Below are 12682 nucleotides of genomic sequence, written 5' to 3' on the forward strand. Positions count from 1 at the left end.
GCCCTTTCCCCTCTCCCTGCCATCTTGGGCCTGGGCACTTGGGATTAGAAACTAGAAAAGGAATTTCACCTTTCTGCAGCTTGGGGCTGAGAACTGAGGATTGGGGCTTCGAGTTTGTATAGCATAGGCTTTTCTTACACCATTTCCTAAAATCAGTTAAGATTACAGTCATCTCCCAGAAAAACCAGGGCTGAAAACACTTAGGTACAAGCTAGAGGAGAGGAGATATGTTCTCATGGAATAAACCAAAAATCAAGACCAGAAGTCTCTCAACATTTAAACTTGACAGATTAATAGAATCTGAGCCACAGGATTAAACACAGCAAACAGGATATTATAACACAAAAGCATCAGAGCAGCACTACAGATTCTGCAAGTGGAACATATGACTTGGGTTACATGGGGTCCCAGGCCAAAGGCATGAAAGCCAGTGTTCTGGGGAAAGCCAGGAGGAACAGTGGCTCTGTGGCCATGCACCAAGGTTGTGCCCTCCCCTAGCCCCATCCTGACACCCCAGGTACTGCACTGGTCTCACTCTTGCAAGAGTATGAGCTTCTTCAAACCCTGAGTGTTGCCTTATTTGTTTTGGAATCTGGGGCAGGCTTGTTCAGGTAATGAATGAATGATAAAACAAATGAATGGGGAGAAACAGAGAAGAAGAGCAGGTCCAAACGAGAAATCGCATTCCTTCATAGAAAATCCTGGTTGATACGGGAGAGAGTTGGCTGAACAAAACATAATCATGCTTTTATTATTCAACTTATTAACTTATTAGAAAAGGTGAGTGGGTGAGTCAAAGTCTTCTGATAGGAGGAAGCAGAGACCCACTAGGTTCCCTCAAGCCTAGTAGGGTTTAAGGTCACTTGTGGATAAGAAAGTAAGAGAGTATTTGAAGGAAGATATTGGATGTGCCCAACATGAAGAAATGATGAATGTGGAGGTGAGATATGCTTTCCGTGACGTGACTCTACACATTATAGGTATTGAAGTACTACTGTGTGTAAGTGAGTACCATTATCATGTCTCAATTAAGACAATTAAATTAAAATTTAAAATCCGGGCAGCGCCTGTGGCTCAGTCGGTGGGGCGCCGGCCCCATATACCGAGGGTGGCGGTTTCAAACCTGGCCCTGGCCAAACGGCAACCAAAAAATAGCTGGGTGTTGTGGCGGGCGCCTGTAGTCCCAGCTGCTCGGGAGGCTGAGGCAAGAGAATCGCTTAAGCCCAGGAGTTGGAGGTTGCTGTGAGCTGTGTGAGGCCACGGCGCTCTACCGAGGGCCATAAAGTGAGACTCTGTCTGTACAAAAAAATAAAATAAAATAAAATAAAAATAAATAAAATTTAAAATCCACCTTATATAGTTTACATATGACTCATATAACATATGGCATAGCTGAGAGACAAGCAGTAGGGACTGCCAACAAATGATGTGTCTGATGGCAACCCAGGAAAAGTCACAAGCTCGGCCTGTCGGAGGAAGAAGAGCAGCAGAACCTGCCTGGACTCTGGTAGAGCCCAAGACTGTGTCTCAGAAACCACCAGGTCTTTCCAGATCAAACGTGTCTTACCAGCAGCAGAGACTGGCCCTGTGTCCCCATGCTTGGCCATGAGACTATTCTGTCTCTGCTGTTGTTTTTCGCTGCTTCACAGACTCAAATGCCTGCTTTAACTCCATCTCTTTTACTCACTGAGTATTCACTGTGAATACAGGGCTGAAAACAGTCTCCTGGTCAAATTTGCCAAGACAGAGCATCTCACTGTCTGGTTGGGCTGAGCCTTTGTTTGTTGGCTGACCAGCCAGGAAGCCGGCAGCTCCTTGGGACAGGAGAACAACCACAGTTCACCCCACTGTGCCTGGAGTGGTGGCCAGAGTCCCCAGCCCTGGATCACAAACATGGGATAATTAATATATGAAGCAGAGGGGCAGAGATTAGGTCAGAATAACGTGTCTAGTTTGCACACTCGTGACAGTTCTAGATCACATCTGACGAGCACAGATATTTCTTTCACTATGCCAAGGTGAAGAGTATATGTCCCTCGGTTCCCCTGAGGCCAGGAGGACCCCCCCAGAACAACAGTGAGTGTTCAGCCTTCATTCCAAGCTGATAGCAGAGTGGTGGGGACTATAGGGGAGGTGGTGATTGTGTCAATGAAGGAAGTAGTTCATTAGTGAGGGAATCCGCAGGGTGATAAATACAGTTCAGAAGAGGATATGAGACCAAAGATTTTGTGCACTCAGAGAACAAAAGAGAATGCTGAAATAGGACTGCAAAGTTAGATACAAAACGGGTTACTGTCCTACAGGGCAACAAAACTATTAAATATAACCATTGGGGTTATTTTTTTACACCATATAGAATCATTTGCATCTCAACTGAAGAGAAAAATCATTTACATTTTAACAGTTTCTACCGAGCACCATCTAATTTTACAGAGTTATAAATGTCCAGGGCTCTGATTCATAGCTAAGTAGTAAGTCCAAGTTATGTCCCCTAGACAGCCAGGTGACTCTCACTCGGATAAGCTGATTAGACATTGCTTTAATTTAATATTGAAAGGACATTTTGCTTTTCCCTCCCAAGATTTTATAATTCTTTTTAACGGATGGAAAAATTAACGTTTAGCTTTGGTGGGTATTAAATGGAAAACAATCTCGCGTGTGGGAGGCTAATGCCGGGGACTGGAGGCCGCAGGGCTCCCCGGCTGGCCTGTCCTCTTTCCGGCTGGCCCGGCCGCTCCCCAGCAGCGTGGCGTGGATCTCAGGGACCTCGTCCACTAAACGGGGTATTGGCAAGACTTTGTCCTAAAGGTCATTTTCAAAATAAAATTTAACAAAAAAAGTGCCACTTCCCTTTCCCGCGCTAATCCTGAGAGAGAGAGAGAGAGAGAAAGAGAGAGACAAAGGGGGCGCAGTGCACCGAAGCAGTTGGCGCACGACCCGTCCGCGCCGCTGGGACGGGGACCGCCACCCGCCCGCGGCTCCGCCCGCCTGGTGCGACGGGTGGGGGCTCGGCCGCGCGGAGCGCCGGGCGTTCGCGGGCTGCGCCCCCTGTGGGGAGCGCAGGACCGGAGTCGCTGGCAGGCTGGGGGTGAATTTCCTCGCTAGCGTCACACTTCTCTGCCAGAAGTCAATTGCCCTTTTCTCCCGGCGGAGTGGCCGCTGACATCTGGCCGCCCCACTAGCCAGGAGGCAGCTCCTCCGGCGCCCGAACCCCGGAGACCGCCTGCCACGCGGAGAGCTGCCCTGGTGCTGGCGGGATCCCTCAGGGTGGCTGCACCAATGCGCCCCCCCTAGTTTCTTTAAAAACACACTGCCATTGCGGGCCACACCTGCTAGTTGCCATGGGCGTTTTCTGTTTTGACACAAGCAGGGACACACCAGTGCCCTTGACTCTGAGCTGCAGATTGCGGATATTGGTGTCCCCCCTTCACCACGAAGGGTAGAGGGTGCGGCCCCCTTACCCTCCTTCTCACTTTCTTCTCCTGTCTCCTGGCCTTGGCTAAGCACTGATTCTTCTCTTAAGCTTGAACCACCCATCCCCCTTTCCCTGAGAACTCCCTGGGTATTCAGAAAAGCCATCAGCCTCTCTTTATTTTCAGGGACTCTTGAACACACCGCTCTTTCTATCTCCAGAGTAGATGGAACCATAGACCCCTGCCCCCTGGTTGCTTCTGTTAACTCACTCCTATCAGACCTGCAAAAGCCAAGACTTAACTCCCTCCGGGGTACAGGCCTCCCAGCAAGACAGAGCAGAAGACAGGTGACCAAGAAGACCACGAGCGGTTTGGAGGGCTTTAGAACCCAATGCTGAGCACATACCCAGTGGGGCTTTAGAACCCAATGCTGAGCACATACCCAGTGGGGCTTCTTTAAGGGGCAGGGCTGGGCAGTGGAGGGGGGAGCACGGTGGGCATTTAGGCAAGACAATTCTTATGGCTCAGGACAGGGCTGCATTACAGGAAGTATAGAGGGTCATTAGGAAAGTTTTGAGATATACAAATCCAGAAACGTAAAATCCACCCATAAGATAAGCAAACTGAAACTTAAACACGTGTATATCAGAAAGGACACTGTCAGCTGTGTTTTTTGGGAGTGAACTAATGGACCATAACACAGTCTGTCTCAAAACTTTTGTAGTGACCAGGTAACATCACTAGCCTCCCCATGCCTTAAACACTGTGTGACAACCTAAAATGCCACCACCTATAACCAAATACCCTGTGGAGAGTGAGGTATCTCCTTAGGTTGAAAACCATTGTTAGATCATTTCCTAAAATACATTCCTAATGACGTTAATTCATTCCTTGAGATATAACTAGGTATCATATGAAAAGAGTTCTACTGTTGGTGTCATGCTGCCCTTGGGAAATGGGGGGTTAAAAAGGGGAAGAGGGTTTAGTTATGGGACTTCTCAGATCCTTATTATATAAATGTGTGTTTTGAACCACCAAGAGGGAGACAGATTCTGCAGATTCCCAAATTTAATTGACCATGGAGTTCTTCCTCTTTAGGACCCCCTTTGGATGGACTCTACCTTGGATAACTCAGCTGCACTGTACCCTGTAGAACATTCTCTGGGGACTTCCGTATCCCCATCTAGTGCCAAGTGCCGAATGAGCAGTCAAAAGGCCCTTATGTTTTTACTGAATGGAAACACCTCCGGAGCTCTGGCAAACCCAGAATGTGTGAAGATACTAGGAAGGAGGCCAGAGCTTCAGGAAACTGCTACAAAGATGACCTCACAAAGAAACCAGTGTGGTGGGGCTCCTGGGCCACTGGAGGCAACGTGACCGTCCTGCTCCTGCTAGGGGGCAGCCCGGCTGGCGCCTTGGGCTTGCATGATTCAGAAAAAGGAAAACAGCCCAGGTGTTTGGAAGAGAAATATGCGTGGATGAAATTATTCAAATGTTGACAGATGGATTGGGTCTCCTCTCCTGCTGACCTGGCAGTCTCTGCGTGGAAAGGCTTGCCCAGGCCATGGCTTGTAGCAGCTCTGGTGAGATGCTGGAAATATAAGCCTAGATATAATGGTAGCGAGTCACAGTAAACCAACAACCCTCAGGTGTTCAGGAGGGAAGCTGAAGTCAGGAGACTGGCTGAGCTGAGTGAGGAAAAGCAGGGCTCTCCTGTTGTGCAAAATACAAAGAGCAGAGTGTTCAAGTCCAAGGATTAGGTTTCTCAGAATGGAAGCCCAAGCTCTGCACATTGAGCTCCAAGGTCAGGGGCACAAAACCCTGCCTAGTCCCATGCAGGAAGGTACCATCTAAGCTACCCAGCTCTCCCAGGGTATGGGCAGGGGCCAGGAACAACAGTGCCCTGATGCTCCCCCTATAAAACCGAGTGAGCAGCCCTGTGGCTGGCAAGAGGCCGCGTGTCACCTGCACCCTCTAGGGCTGGTGATCTCTGTGCTGCTCTCCATGTGTTCTCTGTGTGTGTGCAACTCCCTTCAGAGTGGTTATAAACTGTTACCTCTTAAACCTTTTTCCAGATTAACTGGACTAGCCAGTGCCTGAGGCCCTGTGCTCAAGATCAAAGCACCAAAGGAAGGAAGGAGAAGGTAGGCAGTGGCCACTTCTCCAGGCCTGGTGGGCTCTGAGGGCCCTGCTTAGCAGCCCAGGGTGGCTTAAATAAAGAAAGGGAGGTGGGGGGAAAGCCTGGACGACTTTTTTTGCTCACAGGTCACAGTCAAGCTTATTAAACTTGGATGACAGCAAACCTATGACTAACTGGATAATTAAAGCCACACGTCTCCTCTCGAGTCTGGGGTGGGTCCCTCCTCTGGAATCTCCGCTGGCCTATTCCCTTAGGCAAGTGCCCCAGTCCTCCCCATAGCAGAAATGCTTTTGTGAATTTAAAGTCCTCCGTGGTGACCTCTGTCTCCTCTCAAGGTCCATTGCCTCTTCCCCCCCACGCCACCACCCCTGTCCACTGCAAGGAAGGAAGAACTCTAACCCACAGCCACAGCGCAGCCCAAGCTCCCCGCCCTGCCCAGAGAGGACATGACAGAATGTTTCCAACTGAAACCAAAGTTACTCAGCAAAGCTTCCTGCCAGGCAGCCATGCTGGAGGGTGCCGGCTGCCTCCCTCTGCTCTTGCAGTTCTACAGAACTTCTCTGCTGACGGCCCTTAAGAGCCTCCCCACTTCCTGGGGAGAGTGGACTGAACTTCAGAGCAGACAGGGCCAAACCCCTGGGTTGCTTCAAAGACTGTGTCTTCTCCCTCTGAGGCTTCTGGTGAATGTTTCTCCCTCATTTCTGAAACAGCATAAAGAGCTGCTGAAATTTACAATGTCCCCCAAGGCATGTCTATATCTCTACCTTTATCTTGCCTGTAAAGGAATGGCCCTGGCCCTCTGCCTTGGGGACATCCGCGTGGTGCCTCTGCACTCCCTCCAGCTCCCCTCCCTGACTGCCCTGACCCCTCCTTTGTCTCCATGGTGTGTGACTTTGTCCTCCCAGGTGGAAGATCTCAGGGTGTATGTGGGCTGTGTGATTTTTGTGCATTATTCCAGAAAAAAAAAAAACCCTTCCAAATAGTTGATGACCTTTGATTTCAGGAAGGTATGGACCATGTTTAGCTCATGCCTCCATGTACCCCTTGGCCTACAGCTGCTTAACCCTAGATATGAGGTCCCTAACACGAGAAACAAGAGTAATCTGGATTTGAACTTCTTAGCAAAAACATCTTTCCACTAACTAACCTGAAAACTCTAGTGGTCAGGGGTTCTCTGATATGGAATCTTGTGGTTTTACAAGAGTGCCTAGAAAATGGTAGGGGTTCTCAGGTGTTTGTTGGATTATTATCATTCCTTAAAAAGAACAAAAGGCTGGGTGGGGTCCTCACACCTGTGATCCTGGCACTCTGGGAGGCCGAGGTAGGGGGATCACTTGAGCTCAGGAGTTTGAGACCAGCCTGAGCAAGAGCAAGACCCTGTCTCTACTAAAAATAGAAAAACCAGCCAGGTGTTGTGGTGGGTGCCTGTAGTCTGAGCTACTGTGGAGGCAGAGGCAAGGGGATAGCTTCAGCCCAAGAGTTTGAGGTTGCTATGAGCTATGATGCCACAGCCCTCAAACCAGAATGACAGAGTGAGACTCTGTCAAAAAAAAAAAGAAAAAGAAAAGAGGAAAAAAATAGAAGTCACTTTTTCAGCTCAAGACAGTGTATTTGCAAGCAGTGAGGCCCAACACATGTTGAGAATTTGCACGTGTGTATCATCTACATCCGGTGTCAGGAGGAGCTGATGCTACCAGACCTCTTGTCTCACCTACCATCTCCCTATCTGTGCAGAGCAGACTGAGACACAGCTAACCAGATCAACCTCCAGGAGACCTTCAGACTGAGTCAAAGACATCCTGTGACTTCTAAACCAAAAGGAAAAGTATGAAGATGCTTGCCCTGCAAAGTGGATGATTGTCCTCCAGCCTCACAGCTGCATCAGACGTTACTACCTGCCTCTGGCCTCCCTTTGGAGCCGCTGAAAGTGCTCAGTGTGGAGCCTCTTTGCTGTGGCTGTGACTTCCTGGCTGGCCAGGCCTGAGAGACGTGAGGGAAGAAGCCCAAGAGGCAGGTGGAAGTACAGTGCACCTGGGGCGACTGGGGGGATGTGGCCGAGGACACGCAAAGCCACAGTGGGGACCGCCTCCTATGCAGAAGCAGCCTTGTAGTCCTGCCTCGCCCAGACACACAGGCTGACCTAAGTACAAGACTCCAAACACAGGTCCCCTGCCGTACCCGTGTGGGTCTTGCCAGATTTCTTTGTTCTTGGGGAGAAGCAAAAGCTGTAAATATCACATTCTTTTTCAGTGTTGAATTACTGCTGTTTAAAAGTCAAAGAAAAATAAAGTTTATGCAAACCATTTATTAACAGATAAATTTCTGTAAGGACAGTGTAAGTTCTCGCTAGATGGGTTTCCAGAAGGGATGACATGTCAGCAAGGCAGTTATTAAGTGTGATGACAACCACCAATTTAGTGAAGGGTCAGTGGTTTTCTTGCTTATTTATTTTTAAATATTGAAACTCTCTGAGTTATACCCTGATCATTTACTTGAAGTAATACCAAGTAGTATCATTATGGTAACAGAAAGAATTTAACCCACTTCCTGGCAAGGAATGAGTATTTCTTTTTATTCTTCTCTTCTAGAGTTTAGAAGTCCCTTAGAGGTAAGCTCTAGTTTGGGTCAACCCAGACCGAAGGAACATTTCCTTGGTGTCCCTTGAGCTTGCTAATCCCAAGACCTTCTCTGTGATACCCTCTGAACAATGTGACTAAGCTCCTGTCCCCCAGCCCATCTGCTGCCCACAAGCCAGGCAAAGGGCCTGGAAGACACGTGTGGGTCGTAATAAGCCATCTGGCTGCCTGGCAGAAGGAGCCCCGGGGGCAGGTGTCTGGGTTGGTTCTGACATTCATTACCACTTTTGCCAAGGAACAGGTTTGGTTTTACCCAGAGCAGCCCAGCCTCCTCTTGGTCCAGGACACTTCCGGGAACTAGGCTCACAATTCTCAACCTTTACATTAAGTTTTCTTTCTTGAGCAGTGGAGCCTGTAAGCTGGGCTGTTCTGGGACTTCGTTCTGACCATTACCTCTCCTCATCTGGAACAAAGGGGGTCTCACATACCTTACTGCCTTTGCATTTGTACTGACCAAGACTTGGCTCTTAGGGGTTTTCGTTGTTTATTGGGGTTCTCCAGAGAAACAGAAACAATAGGAGACAACTGTATATGCCTCTGTAGGGGTGTGTGTGTGTGTGTGTGTGTGTGTGTGTAAAAGGAGGTTTATTACAAAGAATTGACTTATGTGGCTATAGAGACTGAAAAGTCCAATGATCTGCTGTCTGTAAGCTGCAGACCCAGGAAGGCCAGTGGTGTAATTCAGTCCAAGTGCAAAAACCTGAGAACCAGGGCAGCTGATGGGTTAGGTATCAGTCAAGGGCAGGGGAGGAAGAGATTCGATGTCCCAGCTAAAGCATACTTCCCACTGGGGGAAGGATGGTCTACCTAAGTCCACGGATCCAAACACTAACCTCATCTGGAAACATCCTCCCTGACACACTCAGAAACGTTTAACCTGGGCTCTCTGTGGCCAGGTGGGTTGACACATAAAGTTGCTGGGGGTTTTTTGCTTTTTTGTTGTTTTTGTGTTTTCTTTGTGGTTTTTTGGCCAGAGCCAGGTTTGAACCTGCCACCTCTGGTATACAGGGCCGACACCCTACTCCTTGAGCCACAGGAGCCACCCAAAGTTGCTGTTTTTTGGGACACAGTCTCACTCTGTCACTCTGGGTACAGTGCCATGGTGTCATAGCTCACAGAAACCTCAAACTCTTGGTCTCAAGTGATCCTCCTGCCTCAGTCTTCCTAGTAGCTGGGACTACAGGTGCCCAGCACAACACCCTGCTAGGGTTTTCTATTTTTGGTAGAGACAGGGCCTCACTCTTGCTCAGGCTGGTCTCAAACTCCTGAGCTCAGGTGATCCACCCGCCTCAGCCTCCCAGGGTAATAAGATTACACTTGTGAGCCACTGGCCCCAGCTGGACTTTGTTTTTTTTTAAATGAACATGCCATTTCATATTAAAAGGTTTAATGTACAACAACGTAGCTTTTGGAGAGGTCCTTTAGTTATTCCTTGCTGCCAAACAAAATGCCACTGCCAAGTGTTTCCTATAAAGATATTATGGAGTCACCATTTACCCCTCAGGACGTGTGTCACAAATAGTTTCTGACATAGTATCCAAGCTCAGCAACGATTTGCCTTTAAAAACTAAATTATAGCCCCAGGTTGTCCATGCACAGGGTACCTCTCTATGACTTGGTTTTGAATTTTTTTCTAGAATGGGAAAGGAGGTGGTGTGAGAGCTTGTTTACTGGCTGTCACACCTGAAGAGGGCCCTTGGTCCCTGGCATTGTTGGGATGGGTCAGACAGAGGCAGAGGGACGGTGAGAGCTGGGACCCACGGAGCTGCACTGGGGTGTTACACAGCAGCAGAGGAAGTGTATTTCTAAAGCTCTAGGAAGCTAGAGCTGTCTTTCCCCTTTCAACAAAGGAAATCATCAAGGGTGAGGCAGATTTAATTATTTATTTCTAATTTTTTGAGACAGAGTCTCACTCGGTTGCCCAGGTCAGAACTCTATGGTGTCAGCCTAGCTCACAGCAACCTCAGACTCCTGAGTTCAGGGAATCCTCCTGCCTCAGCCTCCCAAGTAGCTGGGACTACAGGTGCCCACCACAATTCCCGTCTAATTTTTGCTATTATTTGGTAAAGATGGAGTCTTCCCTCTTGCTCAGTCTGGTCTTGAACTCCTGAGCTCAAGTGATTTTCTGCCTTGGCCTCCAAGAATGCTAGGATTATAGGAGCGAGCCACTGCCCACAGCTGATGAGGTGGATTTAGATCCTTCAGACTCAGGAATGTCCTTTGGGGTTCTGCTGATTTGGGGATAGAATGTTAGAGCACACCCAGACCAGGCCTTGAGGCCAGACTACAGCCTGTTTAGTCTGAAGGATTTTTTAAAATTAAATTTATCACCATTTTAAAATTGAAAAAATACAGGTAAAATTGAGATTTCTGACTTTATTCTAGAATCACCAACTTTTGGCAACAGTAGCTTCATTCTCACACAGCAGCAGTGGGCAAGAGCCAACGGTGGCCATCTCCACTGGCCAAAGCTTACCCTCTCCTGCTCACTGACCTCAGCACAGGTCCAGGCAGCCCCCAACCCACTTCTTGCAGCTCTTACCATGGCCCCCTGCTGCTCTGTTCTCTGTGCCTCTCAGAGGAACCTCTGGACCAAAGTCACCTCTGAGAGCTATAGTTCATTCCTGCCAAGGCTCCCGCAAAAATACAGAAGCCTCCTCCCTTTTAATAAGCCAAAGGATGGCAGGCTTGAAACATTTGAAACAAGAGTTAAAGACAGTGTTAGCCATGGCTCTCCACAGCTCCTTGTTCACATGGGGACTTTGTTACTCTGGGACACCTGGGGACACATGAACTGCACAGTCAAAAGCTCACGTGCGGGATGCCAGCCTTGAGCGTGCAAGGGAAGCTGGTAGGAGTCCTCACATGCCCTTTGGACTTGGGGCAGGTGGATCTGGTGTGCTAGGAACAGAATAATGGACCCTCAGGAGCAAAAGATTGGATGGTCACAGCTAGGGTCCAACACCGCTGGCCCCAGGTGAGCCCAACATGTAGCCTCCAAAGTCAAAATGGCCATGAAACAGACGGGCCCCTGAGCCTGAGCGCACACAGGCAGCCCCTCACGCCAGACTAGCTGGACGTTCTGCAGTGGCGGGGGTTCCCCAGGCTCCTCACATACCCATCAGCTCTCAGGGGATGATGTGAGGCCTGGCACCTCCTTGGGACTGAATTGTGTGGAATGTGCTAAAAGGGGCTTTAGATTTGGAAACATCAGAACCCTGTGAGGGACCCTAGATGGCATCTGTTCCATGCTTCCAATGTGAGGCTGCTCTTCAGAAACATCTAGAATACTTTCGAATCACAGATTCCAAGGCTCCCACTCTACCTGATCCCAACACACACATACACACACACACACACACACACACACACGGGTTCTGGTGGGCAGTGAGGTTTAGGAACCAATGATGTAGTCCAAAACCTTCATTTTGGTTTCTCAAGTACCAGATTCTAGGATAAGTGACTCTTCCAAGGCCACACAGCTGGTCTGGAGGGACTGGGACTAGAGTATAGGCCCCTTGACTATAATCCAGGGCTTTTTCTGCCACACACTGCCTCCTGGAGCTACCCATAAAGGGGCTGCCAGACTATCCCAGAGATTTTTTGATGTAGAAAGCAGGTAAGAAGCACAGTGTAAGGCCAGGTGTGGTACTCATGCCTCTAATTCTACCACTCTGGGAGGCCACAAATTCAAGACCAGCCTGAGTAAGAGTAACACCCTATCTCTACTCATAATAAAAAATTAGCCAGGTGTGGTGGTAAGGCATCTGTAATTGCAGCTACTTGGGAGGCTGAGGCAGGAGGATCACTTAAGCCCAGGAGTTTGAGGCTGTGATGAGCTACGATCACTGCACTCTAGCCTGGGAGACAGAGTGAGACTTTGTCTCACAGGAATCTGTGTCTCAAAAACAAACAAACAGAAAAAGAAGCATATAAAGCATGTCAAGTAACCCCAGATCATTTTTCCAGTATTGACCTCAGTCTGAAGTTTCTCTGGGCAAGAGACTCTGCCTCTAGCTCTACAATTATTATCCCTTGTCCTTTGAGAGGTGAGGGAAAGTACTGCATGTGTGTTTGTGGACACTCCTCCATGCCTCAGTTTACCTCTTCTTAAAATAAAGGGAATGGCCAGTACCCTTATATCTTCTCCTTTGGGGACCTGCAGGTTGATTGAATGACCACACAGGGGGATCCCCGGAGCCCTCAAGGCAGGAAGCAGAGCTTCCAATGGCCAATGGAGATACTCTTAAAGCCAGGGCCGCTCTGGGCACACATGTTAGTAATCCCTGTGTCAGAACACCACAGTGGGTCTTCTGGCTGTCTCCCCTCCTTCCATGAAGGGCTGCCTGTATTGTTACAGTTTCTGGAGGGCTGGTGAAATATTTCCTGAGGATGATCTCAGGAGGAATTCCAATTTTGAGGACCTGAACGAGATAAAAATTAAATGCTACTGCTACTGCTCCTGTCCTAGTTAAATAAAATAAATTAAAAGT

The sequence above is a fragment of the Nycticebus coucang genome, chromosome 6 (assembly GCF_027406575.1).
Source record: "Nycticebus coucang isolate mNycCou1 chromosome 6, mNycCou1.pri, whole genome shotgun sequence".
Classification (NCBI taxonomy): domain Eukaryota; kingdom Metazoa; phylum Chordata; class Mammalia; order Primates; family Lorisidae; genus Nycticebus; species Nycticebus coucang.